General features: G+C 45.4%; 1 long non-coding RNA gene across 2 annotated transcripts in view; it reads left to right on the top strand.

Annotated features, from left to right (window-relative positions):
* Positions 1-15,318, top strand: part of LOC129392508 (uncharacterized) — a 143,388-nt gene that overhangs the window by 106,214 nt on the left and 21,856 nt on the right. The window lies entirely within an intron of this gene.

Consider the following 15,318-nt stretch of genomic DNA (forward strand, 5'->3'; position numbering starts at 1 on the left):
GCGTGCGAGATCCACACTGGCCCTGCTGTGGCCCCTGCAGGCTCTGCTAGGCTCTCGGTAGCCCCAGGGGAAAGGTTCTGGGTGTTGAAGGAGAAGCAGGGAAGTAGAAAGGATGCATAACTGTCTTCAGGCATCTCATTTGGAAGCCATGTGTGGGTGACTCTGATGTATATGGCGGTTCCCACGGGTCTCTGTAGTGTGGTGTTACTACCATGTCTAAGATCTTTTACAGTTTAGCACGCTAAGATTTAAGTGTAAATATTTAAGTGTAATTGTAGCCTTTGCGGGGGTGGGGGGAGTGGATCTTAAAATGTAACAATAGTGTATCTGTCACGTTCTCTTAACATTGCGGGAGGTGCCAACAATCGCCCTTCCACAAGGGTGCCCTCTAAAGCGCATCCTGCTTGGCTACTTTCTCTTGACTTCATATTTGCACCTGATGATACAGAAAAAGAGCAGGGGCTGAAAACACCTAACGTGTCTTGTGGTTAAGACTTGGGTTCAAAGCCTGCCTATCACTTTCTGTCATTGTGACCCTGGGCAAATTGTTTAACCTCTCTACCCTATCTCCTCATCTACACGACGGATGGGTATAATAATAGCAATAGCTGGCGTGGCTAAGTAGGAGGCATTTCACACGAATTTCCTAGTGAGTCTTTGCAACAATCCAGGAACTTTTATTATGTTTTTGGATGGAAAGAGTCATTTATTTGGGTGATGGAGATGTTATTATTTTAAATAAATTAATAAGTGGCTATTTAAAAAAATCTCAGTTTTAAGTTCTATCATGGAAAATATGAATAGATAAAATCCACATAAATAACTCCCTGGGGCCCTCAATTAATTAATTAATTAATTGCACTGGGTCTTCGTTGCTGTGTGCGGGCTTTCTCTAGTTGCGGCGAGCAGGGACTACTCTTCGTTGTGGTGCGCGGGCTGCTCATTGCGGTGACTTCTCTTGTTGTGGAGCACTGGCTCTAGGCACACAGGCTTCAGTAATTGTGGCGCGTGGGCTCAGTAGTTGTGGCGCACAGCCCCAGTTGCTCTGCGGCATGTGGGATCTTCCCGGACCAGGGCTCGAACCCGTGTCCTCTGCATTGGCAGGTAGATGCTGAGCCACTGAGCCACCAAGGAAGTCCCTCAATTATTTTTAAAGTGTACAAAGGGGTCCGGAGATGAGAAAGTTTGGGAGTGTAGGGCTTGCACCATAATTTCTCCAGGGGGCGTGCTCGTGAACTGCTCTGATGTAGTCTGGGCTATGGCAGCTCTCCAGGTGTGGCAGTGATGGGACCAGACGCAGTGGCACCGTGACAGTCACTGGGGTGGGGGGAGAGCGCTGTCTGCAGCTGTGCCTGTGACCTGCCACAGCCTGGGTGGGACCTGACAGAAAAGCAGAGGAGCCACTTGTTGGCGAAAGCAGGGCAGCCAGCGAGTGTTTCTTAGTGGCTGCCTAGATGTACTAGGCTTCTCCAGAGAAATGGAACCTGTAAACCCATCTAACATGATTCAAAATGGGGTAACACCTGTCAGGGGCCCCTAAGTCTCTTTCAGACACCCAAGAACTGGAAAATTACTGGAAATGGCAAGTCTATTCTCCAAAATACCACATCCTATAGAGACGCAGTCAGCCCTGGTATTGCTGTGGACCAGAATAGACATACACCCACCCCCTTTTCCTGCACCTTGCCCTTTGAAGCCCCATAAAAGACTCAACATCCCCCCCACCCCACCCCCGCCTTCAGTGCCAACGCCACTCTCTGCGTCTGGCCCCTTTCCTCTCTTGGAAAGGGAATAAAAGCTTTCTTTTCTTCGCTTGCTAATATTTCTGTGAATTCTTTCACAACCTGCCTCGGCTCACCTCACATTTTGGTGGCCCGTACGGGGAGCATCTCCACTAACAGAAGTCCTTTCGCCGCCACCTCGGGCTCGACCTCCCTCATCTCCCAGCAAGACATCCACCAAACCATAATTTATTACCTTTGACGGGGCTTTCTCTTGGGACAATAGTGGCAGCATCTAGGTGGCAGAAAACCCGGTGTCGGGTCTGTCACCACCTGGGTTGGAATTGGGCCTCGCACGACACCTGACTCCAGAGTGAATCGGGGGAAGAGAGGAAAAGAGGGAATGAGACCCACAGTGGTCTCGAGAGCAGAAACAATCTTTCCAAATGATTGTCTCTGTGATTGGAGGCACCCTCACCCTTCAGGATAAGACTTATCCGAGGCCTGCCAACCAACAAGAAAAGCAGCCATTGGGCCCCAATGCTGGCTCTTGCTTCAGCTACAAACAGTCGGGGCACTGGAGTCGAGAACGCCCCAGCAAAAGGTTACCCCTGGGACCGTGCCCACTTTGTAAACTAAAGGGGCGCTGGAAAGTGGGATTGCCCTCTCCTTGATAAGAGGGCACAAAATCTCCTTCTGGAACTGGGGAACCCTCCTGCGAGGACCTCCCCCCTTCCCATGGATCTTCAAGGACTTCTCCAGTCTTTGGACTGACAGGCCCCGACGCTGGACTTGGCTCCCTGATAGAAAATGGACTTGGCCGAGCCTCGGGTAACTCTACCCATAGCAGGTAAGAAACCAATTATTTCTTCATTGATACTGGAGCCACTAACTCTGCTCTTCCCGAGTTTTCGGGTCCCTTGGTTCCCTCACCTATCACCATCGTTGGAGTAGAAGCTAAACCTCAACTTACGCTCCAAACCTTTGACTTACATGCTCACTGGGAGATCAGGTCTTTTCACACTCCTTCCTTGTCCTTCCCAATGGTCCCATCCCCCTCCTAGGCAGGGGCCTTATGACCAAACTAGGGACTCAGCTAATTCTCCAGCCACAAGCCTCCTTCCCTGGACTCTTAGGAGACTCCCTCTGATGCTGAGTCCTCCCCTCCCCCACCAGAAATACGTAAACAGGTTCCCTCAATTGTATGGGACGTTAACACCCCCGGGAGGGCCTCTCACCAAACTCCTGTCGCTGTCACCATGAGGGACCCCTCTCACTTCCCCCACCACTCTCAGTATCCTGTAAAACTGGAAGATCTTAGGGAACTCAAACCCCTCATTGATAAATTTCTGGACGCTGGCCTCCTTAGACCCACCAACTCCCTTATACACCCCGATTCTACCTGCTTTTTTTTTTAAGTATTTTATTTATTTATTTATTTATCTATTTTTTGGCTGTGTTGGGTCTTCCTTGCTGTGCGTGGGCTCTCTCCCGTTGCAGTGAGCGGGGGCCACTCCTCGCCGCGGCACGCAGGCCTCTCACTTCAGTGGCCTCTCCTGTCGCGGAGCATGGGCTCTAGTCACACGGGCTTCAGTAGTTGTGGCTTGCGGGCTTTTATTTATTTATTTATCTATTTTTTGGCTGTGTTGGGTCTTCGTTGCTGCCTGCGGGCTTCGTTGCTGCCTGCGGCGAGCGGGGGCTACTCTTCGTTGCGGTGCGCGGGTTTCTCTTGTTGCGGAGCACGGGCTCCAGGCACGCGGGCTTCGGTAGTTGTGGCTTATGGACTGTAGAGCACAGGCTCAGCAGCTGTGGCACGTGGGCTTAGCTGCTCTGCAGCATGTGGGATCTTCCCAGACCGGAGCTCGAATCCGTGTCCCCTGCATTGGCAGGCGGATTCTTAACCACTGCGCCACCAGGGGAGCCCCGCTATTCTACCTGTTAAGAAGGCAGATGGCCCCCAGCGTCTAGTACAGGACCTGCGCATAGTTAATGCGGCTCTGGTCCCCCTCCACCGTGTAATCCCCAATCCTTATACCATCCTCAGTTCAATTCCTCCTAACACTCAGGTCTTTATAGTCCTCTATCTAAAAGGTGCTTTCCTCACTATCCTTCTCTCCCGAGATTCTCAAGGCATATTTGCTCTTACGTGGATGGACCCTGACACCCACCGCTCTCAACATCTCACCAGAACCTCCCTCCCCCAGCGATTTAGGGATAGCCCGCACCTCTTGGGTCAAGCCCTAGCCTCTGATTTATACACCCTGTCACTGCCGGGCAGCACTCTTATTCAGTAGGCTGATGACCTCCTCCCGGCAGCCCAGACCACAGCGCCTCCCTTCCCCAAACCACAGCCCCCCTCACCGCCTTGGCTCTCCGAGGCTACTGAGTCTCTCCTTCCAGGGCACAAATTAATCAGGTCACAGCCAAACGTCTAGGATTTCTCTTGTCCGCAGGACCACGAACAGTCACTACTCAGCACAAAGAGCTTCTAGCCTTTCTCCTTCCACCCCATAACAGAAAGGAATTAAGGGCCCTGCTGGGCCTCACTGGTGATTTTCGCATCTGGGTGCCCACTTTGGCCTTACAGCAAAACCTCTGTATGTGGCCCTCTAAGGACCCGAAGGCAAACCCCTGGAATGGAACTCCTCTCTCCAGTCAGCCCTCACCTCTGCCCCCGCCCTGGCCCTCCCAAACTTAGACAAGCCCTTCTTACTGTGCACCAGGAATGAAGAGGGATAGCCCTGGGGGTCTTGAGACAGAAATAGCACCCGGCTTTCACCTCTCAAATTACCCAACAGGTGTCTCAAGCTTTGGACGTTAAATACAAACTACATACAGCCTGACATCCGCAATTGCAGGTAAAATAGAAAAGGCTCACTCTTCTCTTACAATGAAAACTTGCCACGTTTGCCTTTGAACTCTCAGAGCTGGCTAGAACTCCTTCCCTATCCCCTCTTCCGACTCCAGACTGCTCTGAAGGCCCCTCATACCTCAGCCCCTTTGAACTCATACACGGACGCCCAGCTCTTCTTATTCCCTTTTCTACCATGAAACCTCCTCCTCTGGGCTCTTCCTTCCAAGCCTTAGAACTAACTCGCAACCTTTTACGGACCCACACTGATAGATACCTACCCCACCTTCAGGACTTGCCCCCATCTACAGTCCTACAACCTGGGGAATGTGTCCTCTTAAAGGACCTCACCTAACAGAACCAATAGTGGGTATCTGTATCTCTCTCTCCCCCCTGTTCCTGCCCCATAGATAGATAGGTAGAGAGAGAGATGTATGGATATACAGATATAGATATATAGGAGGAGATTTATTATAGGAATTGTCTCATGTGATTATGGAGGCTGAGAGCTTCCGTGATCTGCCATCTATAAGCTGGAAAGCCAGTGGCATAATCCAGTGTGAGTCTGAAAGCCTGAGAATCAGGAGCTCTGATGTCCGAGGGCAGGAGAAGATAGGTGTCCCAGCTCAAGAAAAGAAAGGGAGAGAGAGAGAGAGAGAGAATCAATGAATTTGCCCTTCCTTCACCTTTTTGTTCTATTCGAACACTCAGTAGATTGGATGACGCCCACCCAGGCTCGCTGGGGAGGGTGGTCTTTCCTCAGTCCACCAATTCAAATGCTCATCTCTTCTGCAAACACCCTTACAGACACACCCAGAGATAATGTTTTGCCAGCTATCTGCCTTTGTTCTTTCTGGCCTTTCTTATGAATTTTAGGATCAGTTTGTCAATTTCTTAAAAAAAAAAAATCTGGCATTTCGATTGGGATTGCATTAAACTTATAGATATATTAGGAGAACATTTAATTATAATATCACATCCTACAGTCCGTGTACATAGCATACCCCTTGATTTATTTGCTTTTTCTTTCTTTTCTCTATGTAGTGTATTTTTAGTTTGCATTGTAGAGCTCTTGTATACCATAGTGATTATTGAAGCTCTGAGATGTTTCAAAGGCAACAAAAGTATAAATTGAGAAGGCTAGACACCCTCTATTGAGTGAAAGTTGAAATATTTTTCAATTAACTCAGCAACCATCAAACCACACAGCCATCACCACAGCAAGAATCTGGAGTGAACTTCGATCCTCCTTTCCAAAGGAAAAAGAAGACTGCTGTGGTTGAATTGTGTCTCCCTCCCCGCTCCCCCAAAAGATATCTTGAAGTCCAAGCCCCCTTTGCTTGGACGCAGGAGAGTCTGGGAAATATAGTTTTTGACATTTGAGTCTCTGTAATGCAAGAAGGCACACGGAACAGCAGGAATGGGTGTTGAGTGAGCCAGCTCGTAGCATTGAACACGAGGTGGAAGGCTGTTTCTTTACTGCTGGGCTTGTGTCAGGAAGAGAGAGTCTTCCAGGCCAGTTTGGAGGGTCTTCTCCATCTCTGAACTTCTCCATAGTGTCTTCTTTTGGCATACTGTTCAGTTCTACCTGTGTCTCACTCCTTGACCCCTAGTCGTCTTTGGTTTTGAGATTTAACTCTTTCCTGCCCTTTCCTTCATGAAGGTAACATTAGCACCGGTTTCAAAAGCTCTGACAATTCACAGCATCTATTTCCCAGTCCATAGGAAAAGCTACCAGACGGTTGGTTAGTCTGCCTTTCCAACATGTTTGAGGCGGAAGGTGATTCTCAGAACCTCTAAGCCCCTCCGCCCTTTGCTATCACTTTTGTTCTCTCAGTTCTCTTCCTGGGACAGGCTGCAGCTCTGTGTCACGATAGCACCGCGTGGCATCCTGCCTCTTAGTCTACCTCTGATCGGCAGTACGTTCCTCCCTCCCCTGGCGCAGCTGCCTGTCGGGTGCTTTTGAAATAGGACCAACAGCACACGCTGCTATAACTGGCACCAGTGCACACCCACGTGTGATGTGTGTGGTCTATTAGCCACTCTCTTCCACTCTGGCAGCCGGGGTGCGAGCCTTCCGAGATTGCCCTGGCACAACCCACAGCAGCCAGTGGCGTGTGGATGGGCTCTGGCAGTGGCACCTGTGTGATCTGGTGAGGAAGAGTGTGACGTTGCCATGGTGCCCAAACCCAGGCGCCATCTTGCCCCTTCTTCAAGTGTGAGAATGACAGTTGAGCTGACTGCGCTTGTATTGCTTTGGTGGGAGGTCAAGGGCGGGGGTTTTCATGGGCTCCCGTGACGGTTGGCTCCACGTTCTCCTGAAAAGCAAGCTGCACTGAAAGCTGCTCTCTGATCTTTCCTAAGCTCTTTGACAGACGTAAATTTGCTGCTGCAGCCGCTCAGATCATTTTTAATCTTGGGCAAAGGAGAGGCTGGCTCTTGTGCTTGAAAACAGGATGTGATTCGTTGAGTCAAGCTGGCTATCGCTTCCTTGATTCCTCGACTTGAATTCATTTTTACTATGAGTATCAGGCAGGGTCCAGGCAGGAAACAGATGGACTCCTCTAACTGGTGAGTTACTTTAAGCGATTTTTATAAAGCGGAGGCGAGCGGTATAGGGGTACCAACAAGGAACTGTTAGGCATCTTTTGGTGAGATGAAGGGGCAAAGGAGGGAGCAATGCTGCGAACTCGGGGGAGAGGGACCGTAAGGAGAGGCTGCCTGGCTGGAGCTGCGACCTTCGGTTCAGAGAAGCAGCCGCTCCGTGGCACCCAGCAGGGAGGGGCTGGGGGAAAACGCCCTAACCGCAAATTCTTCCTGCCCTCCAACCTCTTCCCCTCACTGAGCCAGCCCAGCCAGAAACCACAGGGCCAGGAGCTCACATACAGCCTACATACGTCAGCCTCCTGGGCTTCAATGAAGGGTACAAAGTGGAAGTGGAAAAACAAGTAGGAAATCACCAACAACTACGCTGGAACCTACTAGAATGAATTCCCCCCTCTACGCTTGGGCACAAGAAATGTCTCATTGCTTTATTTTTCTAAACTGAGATAAAAATGGCTCAAGATGCCATTATTATCATAGATCACAAGTGAATATCAGTCACTGGGAAGCACCCCTGTATGACACTGGGTGACAGAATATCCTGGCTCTTATGTGACTGTGGGAAAAATTGGAAGGGCCTTTTCCTTAGCTCACAGGGGCCCCTTTCTGTAGCAGACACCTGTGTTTTTGCCAGTTTGTTCCTTTGTTTTAGCAAACAGCCTCTCGTGTTCATTTGGGAGATCACTCCCCCTTAGTTGTATGCATACTGCTTGGGGGGATTGTGAGCGAAGTGCCCTGCCCTTCCTTGGCCAAGGGGGTGGGCAGCCACCCCACCAAGCCAGTCACCCTCAATTCTGAATTGAGTGTTATTTTGAAAGTTTGAATTGAAGCTGAGTACTTGATACCTGGACAGAAAATAGCTGAAACCAAAGCATCCCAGCAGTGGAACCCCGAGGAGAGTGGACATTGCTGGTTACCTTGATACCCTGAACTTCCCTGATTTCTGTCGTTTTGGAGACCTCGGTTTTCAGTTTTCTCTTTGGTTCTGTGAGACGCCCTGTTTAATCACCGCCGTTGCTTTTTTTGCTTACAACCAAAGCATCCTTATAGCTACACAATTGTTGCCATGGCAATGCCTGCTACATGGGTACCTTTGCTGCCCTGGTCCCTGATCTCCCGGCTGCACTGGGAGAGCTGCAGGGAGCTCTTTGCTAAGGTCTTCTCCCAACCACAGGCTTGGCCAGAAGGGACCCTTATCACAGCTTGTAAAGCTGCAGGCTTAGTGTCCAGCCTGTCATTCTGTCTCCAAGGAGCTGCCTGGGGACAGAGGGCATGTCCCCACCACTTGTACAAAGAACTGTCCCTGCACGCCCTGTTCGCCTCGTTCATTTCTGAGGAGTCAAGACTGGGTTGGGCCAGTTCCCTCTCTTCCAGTCCTCAGCACTCTCCTCTTTTGGACAAGTGACCTCTCTTACCTTGGTAGCCCACAATTTAACAAATAAAATCTAACTCCTCCCAGGCAAGATAAGTTTTGATTTCTAGAGTTCAAAGGCCTTGGACTATCCTCTTAAATGGTGGAGTGCTGGGAAAATACATTATTTTGTTGTGAGAAAACTTCAGTACAAAACCAAAACCAAACAATACAAAAAATAAAGCTCATTTCTCAAATAGCTTATCCTGTAATATTACTTTCTATACCTTTTGACAGAATGAATCTAACCCTACAGTGTGATTATCTAGGGGATCTTCTCTCTTTCTCTCTCCTCACATATAATGGCCATGAATATAATTTACTACTAAACTATAAGGGATTTCTGTGTTTGCAAGTAAATTATATTTATCCATAATTGAATATATGCCATTATATATAAACAGTATTTCTTCTGAAACTGCTGGAAAAATGAATGAAATAATACCTACAATAAATGAATCCCTACTGATTCACTGGCACTGATCTTTAATGATCTTAGTCAACATAATTAAGACTGAAACTCACAGTTTTGCCCTGACTTCCCTCACTGTATCCCTTTGTCATCACTTACTCATGCATCAAGGCTCATCACGATTCCCTCCACAACCCTTCCTGTAAGCCTCTGTCTTTGGTGGGTAATCTCCCTCTGGTAAACCTTTTGTCCTTCCATCCTTTTCCATGTCTAAGTCATATCTCATCACCTGTAAGAAAATTTCCAAAATTGATTCTAATTTTGCCTTTATATAATATGAACGTATAATACAAATTCAAATACATGTTCACTCTCTTATGCTTGTCTGTATTTATGTTTGTCTCTAATCTATCTCTCTACCCATCCATCCATCATCTCTGTGCTTATATAAGCAGAGACTTTGTTCGTGTATTAAAACTTAATTATGAACAAGAACCCATTTATCTATAAAGCAGAAGACGCAAATGGAGGAAAAACTCTTCTTCGGCTTGAATATGTCAATTTGCATTTATTGAAGTTTAGACAAATAGAAATAATTTTCTCTAATTTGCTTCTTGAAGAAAATGAATTAAAACCATCTATATATAAAAAAACCCATCTATAATAACTTAATGGTAACTGATTAGGACTCTGTACTGACATGGGAGTCATGAGAGTACAAAAGGGCACAATGCTAAAGGTAAGCAAAGTAGGGGCGGAGTCAAGATGGCGGTGTGGGAAGACGCGGAGTTAGCGTCTCCCAACAGCTAGGCATCTGCCGGCTGCTGGTGGGGGACTCTGACCCCCAGGGAGAGGAGAGGAACCCCAGAGTGAACCAGTAGGACGTAGGGGGACCGAGGGGGGAGGAGAAGTGGAGGCCAGACAAGATTGGTGCCCCTGAGGCTGGGGAGACCAGGAGAGGCAGGTGGGAGGGACACTGCGGGAAGAGCGGGAGAGGAGTGGGGGGCGATCCCCTGGCCCATGTGGGCCAGGGAGCCAGCTGAGCTCCCAAGCCAGTTCCCCCGCCCTCCAAACCCCCCTCTAGGCCACGTGGGTCCTTGTGGGCATAGGAGAGAGGCTGGGGAGATCAGGAGAGGCAGGCACGGGGCCCTGCGGAAGGAGCAGGAGAGGAGCAGAGGGCGTTTGCCCCTCCCGCTCGAGCCCAGGAAGCCTGCTGGGCTCCCAGGTGAGGTCCCCTGCCCTCTGAGACCAGGGATGGGGGGCATGCCTGGGCCCATTCTGTACCTTGAGCCTAAGCCTCACCCCCCAGACTCCCAGAACCTCTTCCAGCCCTGTGGGTCCTGAGCATTGGCCCCACCCACTGCCCAAACCTCACCCTTGCTTAGCCCCTACCCTCCACAGCCAAGGCCTTCCCCCCAACCCTTTTTCTTTCTTTCTCTTCCCTCCTTCTCTTTCTTACTATTGTGGTACTGATGTACCTTCCATTTGTTGATTCATCTATACTTTTATTTTTACATTCTTTCTAACATATCTGTTAGTTTCCTAGTCTAATTTTATTTTTTGCTTTGTTCTCTTTTTTGTTTGCCACCCCACGTGGCTTGCGGGATCTTGATTCGTGAGCCCAGGGTCAGGCGGAGGCTCCTGTGGGGGGAGCTCCAAGTCTGAACCACTGGACTAACAGAGAACCTCAGACCCCAGGGAATATTCATGGAAGTGAGGTCTCACAGAGTTCCTCATCTCAACACCAAGACCAAGCTCTACCCAATAGCCTACAAACTGCAGTGTTAGAAGCCTCAGGCTAAACAACCAGTAAAACAGGAACTCAGTCCCACTCATAAAAAAAAAAAAAGAGATGGCAAAAAAATATGTCACAGATGAAGGAGCAAGGTAAAAACCTACAAGACCAAATAAATGAAGAGGAAATAGGCAATCTACCTGAAAAAGAATTCAGAGTAATGATAGTGAAGATGATCCAGAATCTCGGAAATAGAATGGAAGTGTGGATTGAGAAAATACAAGAAATGTTTAACAAAGATCTGGAGGAACTAAAGAACACACAAACAGAGATGAACAACACAATAACTGAAATGAAAAATACACTAGAAGGAATCAATAACAGAATAACGGAGGCAGAAGAACGAATAGGTGAGCTGGAAGACAAAATGGTGGAAATAACTGCCAAGGAGCAGAATAAAGAAAAAATAATGAAAAGAATTGAAGACAATCTCAGAGACCTCTGGGACAACCCTAAACACACCAACATTCGAATTATAGGGGTCCCAGAAGAAGAAGAGAAAAAGAAAGGGTCTGAGAAAATATTTGAACAGATAATAGTTGAAAACTTCCCTAACATGGGAAGGAAATAGTCACCCAAGTCCAGGAAGCACAGGGAGTCCCATACAGGATAAACCCTAGGAGAAACACACCAAGACACATATTAATCAAACTAACAAAAATTAAATTCAAAGAAAAAATATAAAAGCAGCAATGGAGAAACAAAAAATAACATACAAAGGAATCCGCATAAGTTTATCAGCTGATTTTTCAGTGGAAACTGCAGGCCAGAAGGGAGTGGCAGGATATACTTAAAGTGATGAAAGAGGAAAAACCTGCAACCAAAGTTATTCTACCCAGCAAGGATCTCATTCAGATTTGATGGAGAACTCAAAAGCTTTTCAGACAAACAAAAGCTAAGAGAATTCAGCACTACCAAACCAGTATTACAACAAATGCTAAAGAAACTTCTCTAAGCGGGAAACACAGGAGAAGAAAAAGACCCACAAAAACAAACCCAAATTAAAATAAAGACTGTTACAAGAGATAAGAAGGGGCACTACATAATGATCAAAGGATCAATCCAAGAAGAAGATATAACAATTATAAATGTTTATGCACCCAACATAGGAGCACCTCAATACATAAGGCAAATGCTAACCACCATGAAAGAAGAAATTGACAGTAACACGATAATAGCAGGGGACTTTAACACCCCACTTACACCATGGACAGATCATCCAAACAGAAAATAAATAAGGAAACACAAGCTTTAAATGATACAATATATCAGATAGATCTAATTGATATTTATAGCCTATTCCACCCAAAAGTGGCAGAATACACTTTCTTCTCAAGTGCACATGGAATTCAAATAAACAATCTAACCCTACACTTTAAACAACTAGAGAAAGAAGAACAAAGAAAACCCAAAGTTTTATCCAGTAGGATAGAAATCATAAAGATCAGGGCAGAAATAAATAGAAACGAAGAAAACAGTAGCAAAGATCAATAAAACTAAAAGCTGGTTCTTTGAGAAGATAAACAAAATTGATAAACCCTTAGCCAGACTTATCAATAAAAAAAGGGAGAGGATGCAAATAAATAAAATTAGAAATGAAAAACGAGAAATCACAACTGACACTGCAGAAATACAAAGGATTATAAGAGACTACTACAAACAACTATATGCCAATAAAATGGACAACCATGAAGAAATGGACAAATTCTTGGAAAGGCATAAGTTTTCAAGACTGAACCAGGAAGAATTAGAAAATATAAACAGACCTATCACAAGTAATGAAATTGAAACCGTAATTAAAAATCTTCCAACAAACAGAAGTCCAGGACCAGATGGCTTGACAGGTGAATTCTATCAAACATGTACAGAACAGCTAACACTGATCATTCTCAAACTCTTCCAAAAAATTGCAGTGGGAGAAACACTTCCAAATTCATTCTGCGAAGCCACCATCACTGTGATAGTAAAACCAGAAAAAGATATCACAAAAAAAGAAACTTAAAGACTAATATCACTGATGAACATAGATGCAAAAATCCTGAACAAAATACTAGCAAACAGAATCCAACGGCACATTAAAAGGATCATACACCATGATCAGTGGGATTTATCCCAGGGATGCAAGGATTCTTCAATATATGCAAATACGTCAGTGTGATACACCACATTAACAAATTAAGGAATAAAAACCATATGATCATCTCAATAGATGCAGAAAAAGCTTTTGACAGAATTCAACACCCATTTGTGATAAAAACTCTCCAGAAAATGGGCATAGAGGGAACCTACCTCAACATAATAAAGGCTATGTATGACAAAGCCACTACAAGCATCATACTCAATGGTGAAAAACTGAAAGCATTTCCACTAGGATCAGGAACAAGACAAGTTTGCCCACTCTCACCACTCTTACTCACCATAGTTTTGGAAGTCCTAGCCACAGCAATCAGAGAAGAAAAAGAAATTAAAAGAATACAAATTGGAAAAGAAGAAATAAAACTGTCACTATTTGCCAATGACATGCTACTATATATAGAAAATCCTAAAGATGCCACCAGAAAGCTATTAGAACTAATCAGTGAATTTGGTAAGGTTGCAGGATACAAGGTTAATGCACAGAAATCTCTTGCTTTCCTATACACCAACAATGAAAAACCAGAAAGAGAAATTTAGGAAGCACTCCCATTTACCATTGCAACAAAAAGAATAAAATACCTAGGAATAAACCTGCCTAAGGAGGCAAAAGACTTGTACTCAGAAAACTATACAACACTGATGAAAGAAATCAAAGATGACATAAACAGATGGAGAAATATACCATGTTATTGGATTGGAAGAATCAATATTGTGACAATGACTATATTACCCAAAGCAATCTACAGATTCAATGCAATCCCTGTCAAACTAACAGTGGCATTCTTCACAGAATTAGAACAAAAAATCTTACAATTCATATGGAAACACAAAAGATCCCGAATAGCCAAAGCAATTTTGAGAAAGAAAAACGGAGTTGGAGGAATTAGGCTCCCTGACTTCAAACAATACCACAAAGCTACAGTAATCTAGACAGTACGGTACTGACACAAAAACAGAAATATAGATCAGTGGTACAGGATAGAATGCCCAGAGGTAAACCCACGCACATATGGACAGCTAATTTATGATAGAGGAGGCAAGAACATACAATGGAGAAGAGACAGCCTCTTCAATAAGTGGTGCTGGGAAAACTGGACAGCTACATGTAAAAGAATGAAATTAGAACACTACCTAACACCATACACAAAAATAAACTCCAAATGGATTAAAGACTTAAATGTAAGACCAGACACTATAAAACTTTTAGAGGAAAACATAGGAAAAACACTCTTTGACATAAACCACAGCAAGATCTTTTTTGACCCACCTCCTAGAGTAACAGAAATAAAGACAAAAATAAACAAATGGGAGTTAATTAAACTTAAAAGCTTTTGCATAGCAAAGGAAACCATAAATAAGACAAAAAGACAACCCTCAGAATGGGAGAAAATATTTGCAAATGAAACAATGGACAAAGGATTAATCTCCAAAATATATAAAAAGCTCATGGAGCTCACTATCAAAAAAACAAACGGTCCAGTTAAAAAATGGGCAGAAGACCTAAATAGACATTTCACCAAGGAAGACATACAGATGGCCAAGAAGCACATGAAAAGATGCTCAACATCGCTAATTATTAGAGAAATGCAAATCAAAACTACAATGAGGTATTACCTCACGCCAGTCAGAATGGTCATCATCAAAAAAGCTAGAAACAATAAATGCTGGAAAGGGTGTGATGAAAAGGGAACCCTTCTGCACTGTTGGTGGGAATGTAAATTGATACAACCACTATGGAAAACAGTATGGAGGTTCCTTAAAAAACTAAAAGTAGAACTACCATGTGACCCAGCAATCCCACTCCTGGGCATATACCCTGAGAAAACCATAAATCAAAAAGAGACATACACCACAATGTTCATTGTATCACTATTTACAATAGCCAGGTCATGGAAGCAACCTAAATGCCCATTGACAGACAAATGGATAAAGAAGATGTGGTATGTAGAGACAATGGAATACTACTCAGCCATAAAAAGAAATGAAATTGAGTTATTTGTAGTGAGGTGGTTGGACCTAGAGTCTGTCATACAGAGTGAAGTAAGTCAGAAAGAAAAACAAATACCGTATGCTAATGCATATATATGGAATTAAAAAAGAAAAGGTACTGATGAACCTAGTTGCAGGGCAGGAATAAAGAGGTAGACATAGAGAATGGACTTGATGACATGGGGTGGGAGGGCGAAGCTGGGGCGAAGTGAGAGTAGCATCAATATATATACACTACCGAATGTAAAATAGTTAGCTGGTGGGAAGCAGCCGCATAGCACAGGGAGATCAGCTCGGTGCTTTGCGATGACCTAGAGGGGTGGGATAGGGAGGATGGGAGGGAGGTTCAAGAGGGAGGGGATATGGGGACATGTGTATGCATATGGCTGATTCGCTTTG

This window comes from Physeter macrocephalus, chromosome 11 (genome assembly GCF_002837175.3).
Source record: "Physeter macrocephalus isolate SW-GA chromosome 11, ASM283717v5, whole genome shotgun sequence".
Taxonomy (NCBI): domain Eukaryota; kingdom Metazoa; phylum Chordata; class Mammalia; order Artiodactyla; family Physeteridae; genus Physeter; species Physeter macrocephalus.